The sequence below is a fragment of the Oncorhynchus nerka genome, linkage group LG21, assembly GCF_034236695.1.
Source record: "Oncorhynchus nerka isolate Pitt River linkage group LG21, Oner_Uvic_2.0, whole genome shotgun sequence".
NCBI classification, from domain to species: Eukaryota; Metazoa; Chordata; class Actinopteri; order Salmoniformes; family Salmonidae; genus Oncorhynchus; species Oncorhynchus nerka.
In genome coordinates this window covers 21,154,100-21,163,902 of record NC_088416.1, presented here as the reverse complement: position 1 = coordinate 21,163,902, position 9,803 = coordinate 21,154,100, and the positions used below count along the sequence as shown (strand labels likewise).

The window sequence follows — 9,803 nt, the reverse complement described above, 5'->3', positions numbered from 1 at the left end:
AAAAAATATTAATGGAGATAGATAGAGGACTCATCTTTATATCTGCGCCATTATAGTCGGTGACAGCATGGGCAGCACCATTGAGGCAACAACAACCCTTAGGAGTCCCCACCCAGCTGACTACTATGACTACTTTAAAATAGCAGAAGCATGGTGGAAGCCCTCAATGGCGCTGGCCATGCGAATATGGCCTTTGGCCATTAGAGGCCTCTATCGTTCTCTGTAAAGTGACGTGTTCTGACGATACAGACCTCAAGGCTCATGGTACGTGTAGTTATTTTGTGCTCTTTGTGGCAGAAAGTGACGGTAAAGACATGACTTCTCAAGACAGAGTTTGAAACATTCTTAACCAATGGGCACTACATCAACATACGAATTGTACGTTGTACAGTAATATTGCTATCGATAATATTTATCACAACGGGTGATTTTATTGAGAATTCACTTCCTGGAACCGCTCATTGGTGCCCTATTGCCCCCTCCCTGTCCTAGAAAGATGTCACGTTTCTGGGGGCTCCCCCTCCGCGGGGCGGGGGCAATAGGTAGACCACGGTGGTGCCAGCCCCGACTCGAAAAAATAGGGAGTGGGGTGTCTCGCTTTCTTTACCATCTCTGGGCATTTTCCGTCTGCACACTTCCATATTCTCTGCTGCAAGTGAAGGGGCGTGTGCGTGCATGCAGGAATGAAATATCAATGGCCAGCTTGAAACTTATTAATACACTTGAGATGAAGGAACTACCGAGAACGAAGAAACTAATATGAGTTAAAACTTCAAATATCAAACGAATGGGCTGCTAAGAAACTCCAGTAAGTTGCATTCTGAAGCAATCTCGCTAGCAATTCGCCTAATTAAGCTAATTTGCAAAGGTTGCCAACTCTTGCAAGCTAACCCAGGTAGTTCGCAACATATCCTGTAGTTAGCTAACATGATAGCCATGAACATTAGCCAAACATGATAGCCATGATGAGTTCGCGCCATGTACGATATAGCTGAGATTCATAGCGAACGTTACGTTTGTTAGGATGTATTGTAGCCATACTTTACTACGATGGTTAGCTAGTTGAGCTGTTATGTGTGGAGTTAGCTTATCCTTTTGCTGAAGGGCCGCCGCAATGGCTTCAAGTTTGTATGCTAATTGGTTAGCTAGCTAACGTTAAATTTGTGAGCTTGCTACCTAACGTTAGTCAACCGATTTATGCTAACTATTGGCTAATCTGACCTAGCTACCGAAGACCAGGTTTATTTGGAGACGTCACACTGTTGGATGACTTAACGCTATCTACAGTCGGCTCATTTCCATTACACAGCAGCACTGACCCAACGTTAGCCCTCTGCTAGCATAACTAGCTAGCTAGATAGGCCAACTTGCTAACGAAGTGAAGACGTCATCAGTAACGTCACATGAAACCAGTATGTTCACGTTTATTAGATGGCTAGCTGCGTGGTTTAAAATATAATTTATTGCAAGGGAAACAATCCAATCAAAGTGAACCACTTCTACTTAGCGAACTATACTAGTTGACAAATTCATGCTAGATAAGACTGAAATATGTCACTAGATGACTCTGAAACATGTTTTTCTACGTTTATTACAGGTGGTGACTGAGTTTGTATCTGAGACCCCAGGCCATCCACAAGACTTGTTGAGCAGGTCAGGATGCCCATTCCCCCCCCTCCACCCCCTGGAGGCCCCCCTCCACCCCCCACCCTCAGCCAGGTAAGACCTTATTCAAGTATGCAAAGTGTCACCTGGATGAAAAATGTTACATTTACATTTAAGTCATTTAGCAGACGCTCTTATCCAGAGCGACTTACAAATTGGTGCGTTCACCGTAAGACATCTATTGGAACAGCCACTTTACAATAGTGCATCTAAATCTTTTAAGGGGGGGGGGGGGTGAGAAGGATTACTTTATCCTATCCTAGGTATTCCTGAAAGAGGTGGGGTTTCAGGTGTCTCCGGAAGGTGGTGATTGACTCCGCTGTCCTGGCGTCGTGAGGGAGTTTGTTCCACCATTGGGGGGCCAGAGCAGCGAACAGTTTTGACTGGGCTGCGCGGGAACTGTACTTCCTCAGTGGTAGGGAGGCGAGCAGGCCAGAGGTGGATGAACGCAGTGCCCTTGTTTGGGTGTAGGGCCTGATCAGAGCCTGGAGGTACTGAGGTGCCGTTCCCCTCACAGCTCCGTAGGCAAGCACCATGGTCTTGTAGCGGATGCGAGCTTCAACTGGAAGCCAGTGGAGAGAGCGGAGGAGCGGGGTGACGTGAGAGAACTTGGGAAGGTTGAACACCAGACGGGCTGCGGCGTTCTGGATGAGTTGTAGGGGTTTAATGGCACAAGCAGGGAGCCCAGCCAACAGCGAGTTGCAGTAATCCAGACGGGAGATGACAAGTGCCTGGATTAGGACCTGCGCCGCTTCCTGTGTGAGGCAGGGTCGTACTCTGCGGATGTTGTAGAGCATGAACCTACAAGAACGGGCCACCGCCTTGATGTTAGTTGAGAACGACAGGGTGTTGTCCAGGATCACGCCAAGGTTCTTAGCGCTCTGGGAGGAGGACACAATGGAGTTTCGTGTGGAACTGTGTGGATCTAATAGCGAACTGTATCTGTCAAACAAATGATAGGGACATATTTAATGGTATGAGCCATGATGTAGGCCTAGCTCTAGTGTAGTTCACATAAATTAGTTGTAATCAACTTGACAACTCTCAGATCCCTTTTTCACTGGTATTGTGAAGCTGAATTTTTACCTTTTTCAGAGAGCACACTACTGAAATCTGAAATGAGCTCTCCTCGTGGCCTGTGATTGTATGTGCTATCCTTTCCCTGCCAAACCCAATCAGGGGGTGTGTCTCAAATGGCACCCTATTCGCTTTAATAGTGCACTGCTTTTGACCAGGGCCCATAGGGCTCTGGTCAAAAGTAGTGCACTATTTAATGAATAGGGTGCCATTCGGGACATACAGAGCACTTCTGGTGATTAGCGCTGCTTGCTCATGTAATCGTCCTCAAAAAAAAAAATTTTTTTACACATGAAGTAATTCGCATAATGAGCAGTCAACCGACCAGGCCTCTGCAGACGGGGCTGCATAACGATATGGATTTATATAATGGACAACTAATTAATGACTTGATGTGAAGGACTCACAAAATATAAATCTTCTAAAAATGTATTGTGCTGTAGCCCCTCGAGGACACGTTCTACCCGGCTAATTCCCTTACACCAACTGTGACATGGCTTTCTGCAACCTGTTACCTGTCAGGCTATGTATAATCTTGGCTCGTTATACCAAGTTTATGGGCCGAATGGCCCCTCCCCATCCCAATTTCGAAAGACTCCTCTGAAATCGTGATTTGTCCAAAGCACCCAACCTAATGCTGCTCGTTATCATACACATCCCGTGGTATGATGACAGATCTACTGTACCGTTTATGTAGTCTGTCCACGAGAAATTGGGTTGTGTACTCTGGTCTGTTCTACGGTAGCATAAAGTGTGCTATGCTGAGCTAACTAGAGGACACGCGCTCTCTCTCTTCCCCTCCCCCCTTGCAGGCCAACACCACCCCACCTAAGCTCAACCGAGATGAGGCCAAAGGCAGAGGAGCCCTGCTCGGGGACATCCACAAAGGGGCCAAGCTGAAGAAGGTCGGCGTGGTAAATGACAGGAGCGCACCCATCTTAGAAAGTAAGGCCACTGCACCACTAAGGTTCACCCTTGTCTCAGACCTACTATTCTGGTGGTGTTTTACTGACTAATCTGATTGGATGGAAGTAAGAAGCACAGAACTGATGATGCTAGGGTAGTGCATGGAGCACACACTCTGGGGGTCAAGGCTTATTTCACAGGAGTGGAATGGGAGACCATGAGTGTAATTATACATATAATAGGTTAATATTGTAATGTATGTCATTTAACCTTGTTTTCTTCCCTGTCCAGATCCTAAAGGAGATGGCGTTAGTAATGTAGGCGGAGGAGGCTCGTCAGGGGTCATTCAGCCGATGGGAGGTCTTTTCCAGACAGGTGTGCCTAAATTGAGACCAGTCGGAGGCAAGTATTTAATATCTAATCTGTTTTTACAAATAGTGTCACTTACAAAGATTTCCCAAAACAATCTGGACCGCCAAATGAGTGGTCCGTCAAACTTGTGTTGAAGAAGGTTTAATCCAGCAATTTAATTCCCTCCCGTTACATTTATCTCTGACAAGTTTGGTAGCAAGCTTCTTCGTCAAAGCACGATTGCAATTGGTTGAAAAATGAGCACTGGTCTTTGACTGCTTTAGATGGGGCATGTCAGGTTTCAGTGTTGTCAGAGGGCAGGGCTGTAATAGATCTGACAGGCATGGCTGAAGGAGATTTTCTGATTCACAATAATGAGTTCCCTAACCTGCATATCTGCATTAGTCTTAGATTTCATCATAAGAAAGACCTTCTGTCAGGGAGAAAATATTAGAAAATGTATTATGATGAATAAAACAACATAACAAGACATTTCTGTTCTGTAGTAACTCTGGACTGAGAAATGTCCTAATGTTTCTCTGTTCATGTATAAATTCATCTTCATATGAATTGCTGATGACTTTTTTGGGTGTTTTTTTGTTGTTGGTGCAGATGGTTCGGTTGGCAGGTCAGCCCTGACGCCTCCTGGCACGCGCCCCGCTGCTCCTCGTCCCCCCGGACCCCCTGTTCGCCAGGACAACACAGACTGCTCAGCCCAACAGGCCTCTCCCCCGGAGCACTCCCGATCCCAGAGGCCCTCCCTCCCCGACCTCTCCCGCCCCCTCAGCGGAGGCAGCCCTAACAGTGGCATGAAGCACAGCTCCTCCGCCCCTCCACCTCCTCCCCCTTTCTCTCGCCGGGCAACGCACCCCCTGCCCCGACTCAGAAGGCGCCACCACCCGCCCCTCCTACAACCGGGAGAAGCCCCTCCCTCCCACGCCAGGACAGAGGGGACTTCCCCGGTGCCGGCCCGCAACAGCGCCCCTCCACCCCCTTCTCCCAACAACAACCGCCGGCCCCTGACGTCAGGGGGCTCCTCTGCATCCTCCTCTTCCTCCTCTCTGGGTCCACCTCCTCCCCGTACCGCCAGCCCATGACCAACGGCCCCTCCAGCCCGGTTAACGAAGCCGCCCCGGAGCTACCTCAGAGACACAACTCCCTCAGCAAGAAGCCGTCGCCTGGACCTGGACACACTCCAACCCGTGGGCAAGCACCACCCCCGCCTCCCTCCCCTCCCCCTCCCCGCCAGGCGGACGCCCACCCCCTCCAGTCCGTGAGCCCCCCGGTAGAGGAGCAGGTGTGTTGCTACTAGTGCTCTCCTTGTTCCTTTACCTGTAATGGAGCTGGGTTAGGGCCAGTCCCATTTCAAGTCCATTAAGTTCTAAATATTTTTCTCACTGTGCTGTGCTACAATTCTTGCTTTGCCTCGTTTAACCTCTATCTCCTCTTGTCAATCACCTATCATAATGTGAGGCAAGCGAGGAGGGGTGATTGTTTATTAGTGTAGACATTTTAAACGAGTGTAGAAAAAGTGGTGTGGCAAGGCGTGGCGCTAGTCAGGACGGTGGCGTGTCACGACAGGCCTACAGTGTTTTTCTAGCGTTCCTGTCTTACTGTTGTATTGTAATGACTGATGGGTAGCCAGTGTGGCTTCTCTATTGGTCCTTAATGACTGTACCGTTTGTTTTCTGTACAGCTCCACCCCCGCCTGGGTCGAGTCAACGAAACGGTGGTCGGGATGCCCCCCCTCCACCACCCCCCTACAGAGGTAGCCCTTCAGAGCCTCATAGCCGTGGCAAGCCCCCCCCTCCTCCCTCCCGTACCCCTGCCGCACCCCCGCCCCCTCCCCCACCTATCCGCAATGGACACACCTCCATTTCCCGCTCCTTCGTAGGTGAGTCTTCTTCCCCCATACTGCATCACCTGACCTCAAATTTGGTTTCCCTCTACATTGACTAACAAAATGAGAGTTGGTTATTAATCTACTTCGGAGTCTTTTGGAATGTATAAAATGTTGCAGTCCATGTAAGTATTGGATCTGTGAAAGAGAATGGGAAACTATGCATCGGAGTTGGTCAAATCAATTTGAGTTGGGTAAAGGGTAAACTGACTTAAAAAATATATATTTGTTATATACACTTTTATTTTATTTGTGAGGCTGATTAATCTCTCGTGCTTCAGGGCACTTGATCCATGGCTCCTTCGGGTGGAACAATTTGGATCAATACAAAAGGGAACGACTGACACTTCACTCTTCCCTACTGTTCTTTCTATCCTCTCCTCCCCTTTTGCCCCTCAATGACCTTGACCACCACTCCTGACCTGAACGGTCATCTTCCTAACCTTTTCTCCCTACAGATGACTTTGAGTCCAAGTATTCTTTCCACCCTCTGGATGACTTCCCTGCTCCAGAGGAGTACCGGCACTTCACCAAGATCTACCCCAGCAAAGCCAACAGAGGTGAGGGCTCACTTATCAGTGTGACGCAACATGCCAATAAGTAACATGCACACAGATTTTCTGGTGCAGAGTAAAAATTAAAAAATTAAAAAGTACATGAAAGGAATATCAATATTTTCCCCATAGGCCTATAGTTTATTGTAACAGTTTTTTTGTTTCTTTGGCAGTGATGAGGGGAGCTCCTCCTGCACCACCTGTGGGAAGGTGAACACTGAGACTCCGTCACTTATAGTGTACAGGAGACAAGGGTTACACACACACACACACACACACACACAACTTTCTCACATGGAACCTACAGCATATAACATGTACATGCTTCTCATTTGACAACATTTCACTTAAGCTCCACAACCATTCACTCACACGCTCGCCCTTGAAAATAGCCCAGAAATTGTTTTCTATGGCAGTCTCACTCCATTTGGAGGTGGAGTTTGGCAGCTTACTTATGCCATTCCCAGCCTGTGTCCGCGTGGGTGAACTTGCCCTGTTTAATCACAAAGGCATACTTACCCATTCATAGTGTTTCCAGGCTCGTGTGTGGATGGGGAACACTATGACACCGTTATGATAGACATTCATATCCTTACCACACGGGCTCCACGTCAGAGTATGCACTGTGAGAGCCCACATCACCATCAAACGGGAGAACACCAGTCAGAAGAAACCAGTGACCGGTCCTAACAGCCTGGTCCTAACGGCGGTGACTCTACAGCCTGGTCCTAACGGCGGTGACTCTACAGCCTGGTCCTAAAGGCGGTGACTCTACAGCCTGGTCCTAAGTGTCTAAAGGTGAGTGACTTTTGGGGACCACTGCACCCCTTGCCGATGGAGGGAACTGCAACTGTTAAAAAGTTCCCTCAGATATACGGTTTGTGGAACAGAGAACGAGAAGATAAGAGGTTCTTTCCAAAAGTGCCAACTAAGTCCGAACTGAACTGGGAACAGCTCATATCCCCCATCCTTTCTCCCTGCTGCAAGGCTTGTCATGGGGTTCTCTTATGACTGGTTGGAATGATGGACTGACAAAAGCAATAGTTCCATATGTTCTCGGTGATGGTTGGCAGTAATCAACACCTGTGACAATCGTTGGTTTGTGGAAAAAGTAATCCTGTTGAGAATGATAGTGCACATGTATGGGATCTTGCAGCAAGGAAGCTCTCCCTCCCTTCCTCTCTGTGCAGAAAAAGACTAACCAGATAGACGCATGTTGTTTTTCTTTTTCAGAGTGTCTTGTCTTGACAAAATGCACAAAGGTGAGCTTGTTAGTTGTCCTAAATGCAAAGCAGAAGCTTATTATGCCTTTAAACACTAGTCTGGGTCGCTGAAACCATTTCACAACTAACTCAACACTACAACCCCACTAACTCCCTAGCCGGGGCGGCAGGGCAGCCTAGTGGTTAGAGCGTTACTAGTCCAAACCCCCGAGCTGACAAGGTACAAATCTGTCGTTCTGCCCCTGAACAGGCAGTTAACCCACTGTTCCTAGGCCGTCATTGAAAATAAGAATTTGTTCTTAACTGACTTGCCTAGTTAAATAAAGGTAAAATAAAGCTTAAAAATGACAGAGCTTTTCAAATGCATTGGATGCTGCACCAATACATTGACACTAAAATACTTCAAGAGTTTATTGTTCAAAATTGATGGGGGGGGGTTTATGTTGTGGGGTAAGTAAATGGAAGCTTTCAAATACAAACCTTATCCTGCTGATTTCACATGTTGATACCCACAATAGCCACTTGGTGGCAGTATTTTGTTTTTCCCATAGGGGAGACGTGGGAGTTACATGGTTGTGAGGCTGTACCCCCTTCAACTTGTAATTTAAAAACAAAAAAACAGTTGTGTATTATGGATTCGGCCAATGTTGAGCGAGAGGGCAGTGCAGACCTGTGTCTGTGTACCAATTTTGAGCTCTTCTGCTGAGGGTTGAATGGACAAACTAGTGATTTAAAAGCCAAGTTGTTAATCTCAGGCATAGTTGTCTACATTCTGTCTTTTGAAAGAAAAAATAAAAATCTACTTGATTTCCAGAATAACATTTATGTAATGTAGTCCATACATTTTTCTTTGCTTAATGCACTTGACCACAAGCCTGAAACAAATGCACATTGTTACCCAAGGGCGTGAACCTTTAAGGCTGGTACTTGTGATTGGTTCCTATTATTTGTTTTGTCGGGTTAGTCTTATTCCTCATTGTGACAGAACCCCCCCCCCCCCCTTAAACTGTCACTTATTCTCTCTTTATTTCAACCCTTTGCTGGTCTTTAGCCTTATCATACGCATTCACTGTAAGTCAATTCAGGATGTGTAAAAAAAAAAAAAAAAAAAAAAAAAGCTAAACTAATCATTAAGTGTATACACCTCATATGGGTAAAACGGTAGTCATAGCAATTCTACATGTTAATATGTATAAAGCTTGTAATATAGTGAATAAAACTGGGATAGATGACGGCAGGCTTTTGTCAGAAACCAGTGACGAACTGTTAGTATTTCCATATGTCTTTCTCTTGCCTTCTGTCGTTATGTAGATAGTCCCTCTCTGTGTCAGAGGGCCTGTGTGGCCATTTCAGCAGGAGCAGTATGCACTCACATTGAGAGAACCTCCTTATTCGTGTCTTCTTCTCGTCCCTCCAGTTCATACTTGGCTTAATCCAGGCCCTGGTTCCTTCTGTACATTTCACCCTTCTGCGTCAGACATGTTGTACCAATTAAAATGTCACTGATGGAAACAAGTCAACTTTTCCTGTCTCTGTCCAGTCCCTTGTCATCTGTTATTATTGACAGGATGCAATAATGTGCCACCGGCTTTGGTTGAAAAGATAGTTCACCCACATTACACAATTACATCAGTTTTCTTTTAGGGGGTAGATTGATGGAAGCTACAATGTAATTGTCTGCATAATTTTAAAGAATGTTTCCCGAATGTTCCCCGAATTGGTGTAATCTAATAGAAAATAACACATAGCATTAACACTATATGCACAAGTATGTGGACACCCCGTCTAATTAGTGGCTTCGGCTATTTCAGCCACACCTGTTGCTGACAGGTGTCTAATATCGAGTGCACAGCCATGCAATCTCCACAGCAAAACATTAGCAGTAGAATGGCATTACTGAAGAGCTTATATAGGATGCCACCTTTCTGCCCTGCTAGAGCTGCCCCGGTCACCTAGGCGCTGTTACTGTGAAGAGGAAATGTCTAGCAGCAACAACGGCTCACCTGCGAACTGGTAGGCCACACAAGCTCACAGAGCGGGACTGCCAAGTGCTGAAGCGCATAAAAATTGTCTATACTAGGTTGCAACACTCACTACCGAGTTCCAAACTGCCTCTGGAAGTAACGT

At 46.7% G+C, this 9,803-nt stretch overlaps 1 pseudogene; it reads left to right on the top strand.

The window, feature by feature from the left end:
* Positions 1-569: 569 nt before the first annotated feature.
* Positions 570-9,196, top strand: LOC115104074 (WAS/WASL-interacting protein family member 2-like; annotated as a pseudogene).
* The last annotated feature ends 607 nt before the right edge of the window (positions 9,197-9,803 follow it).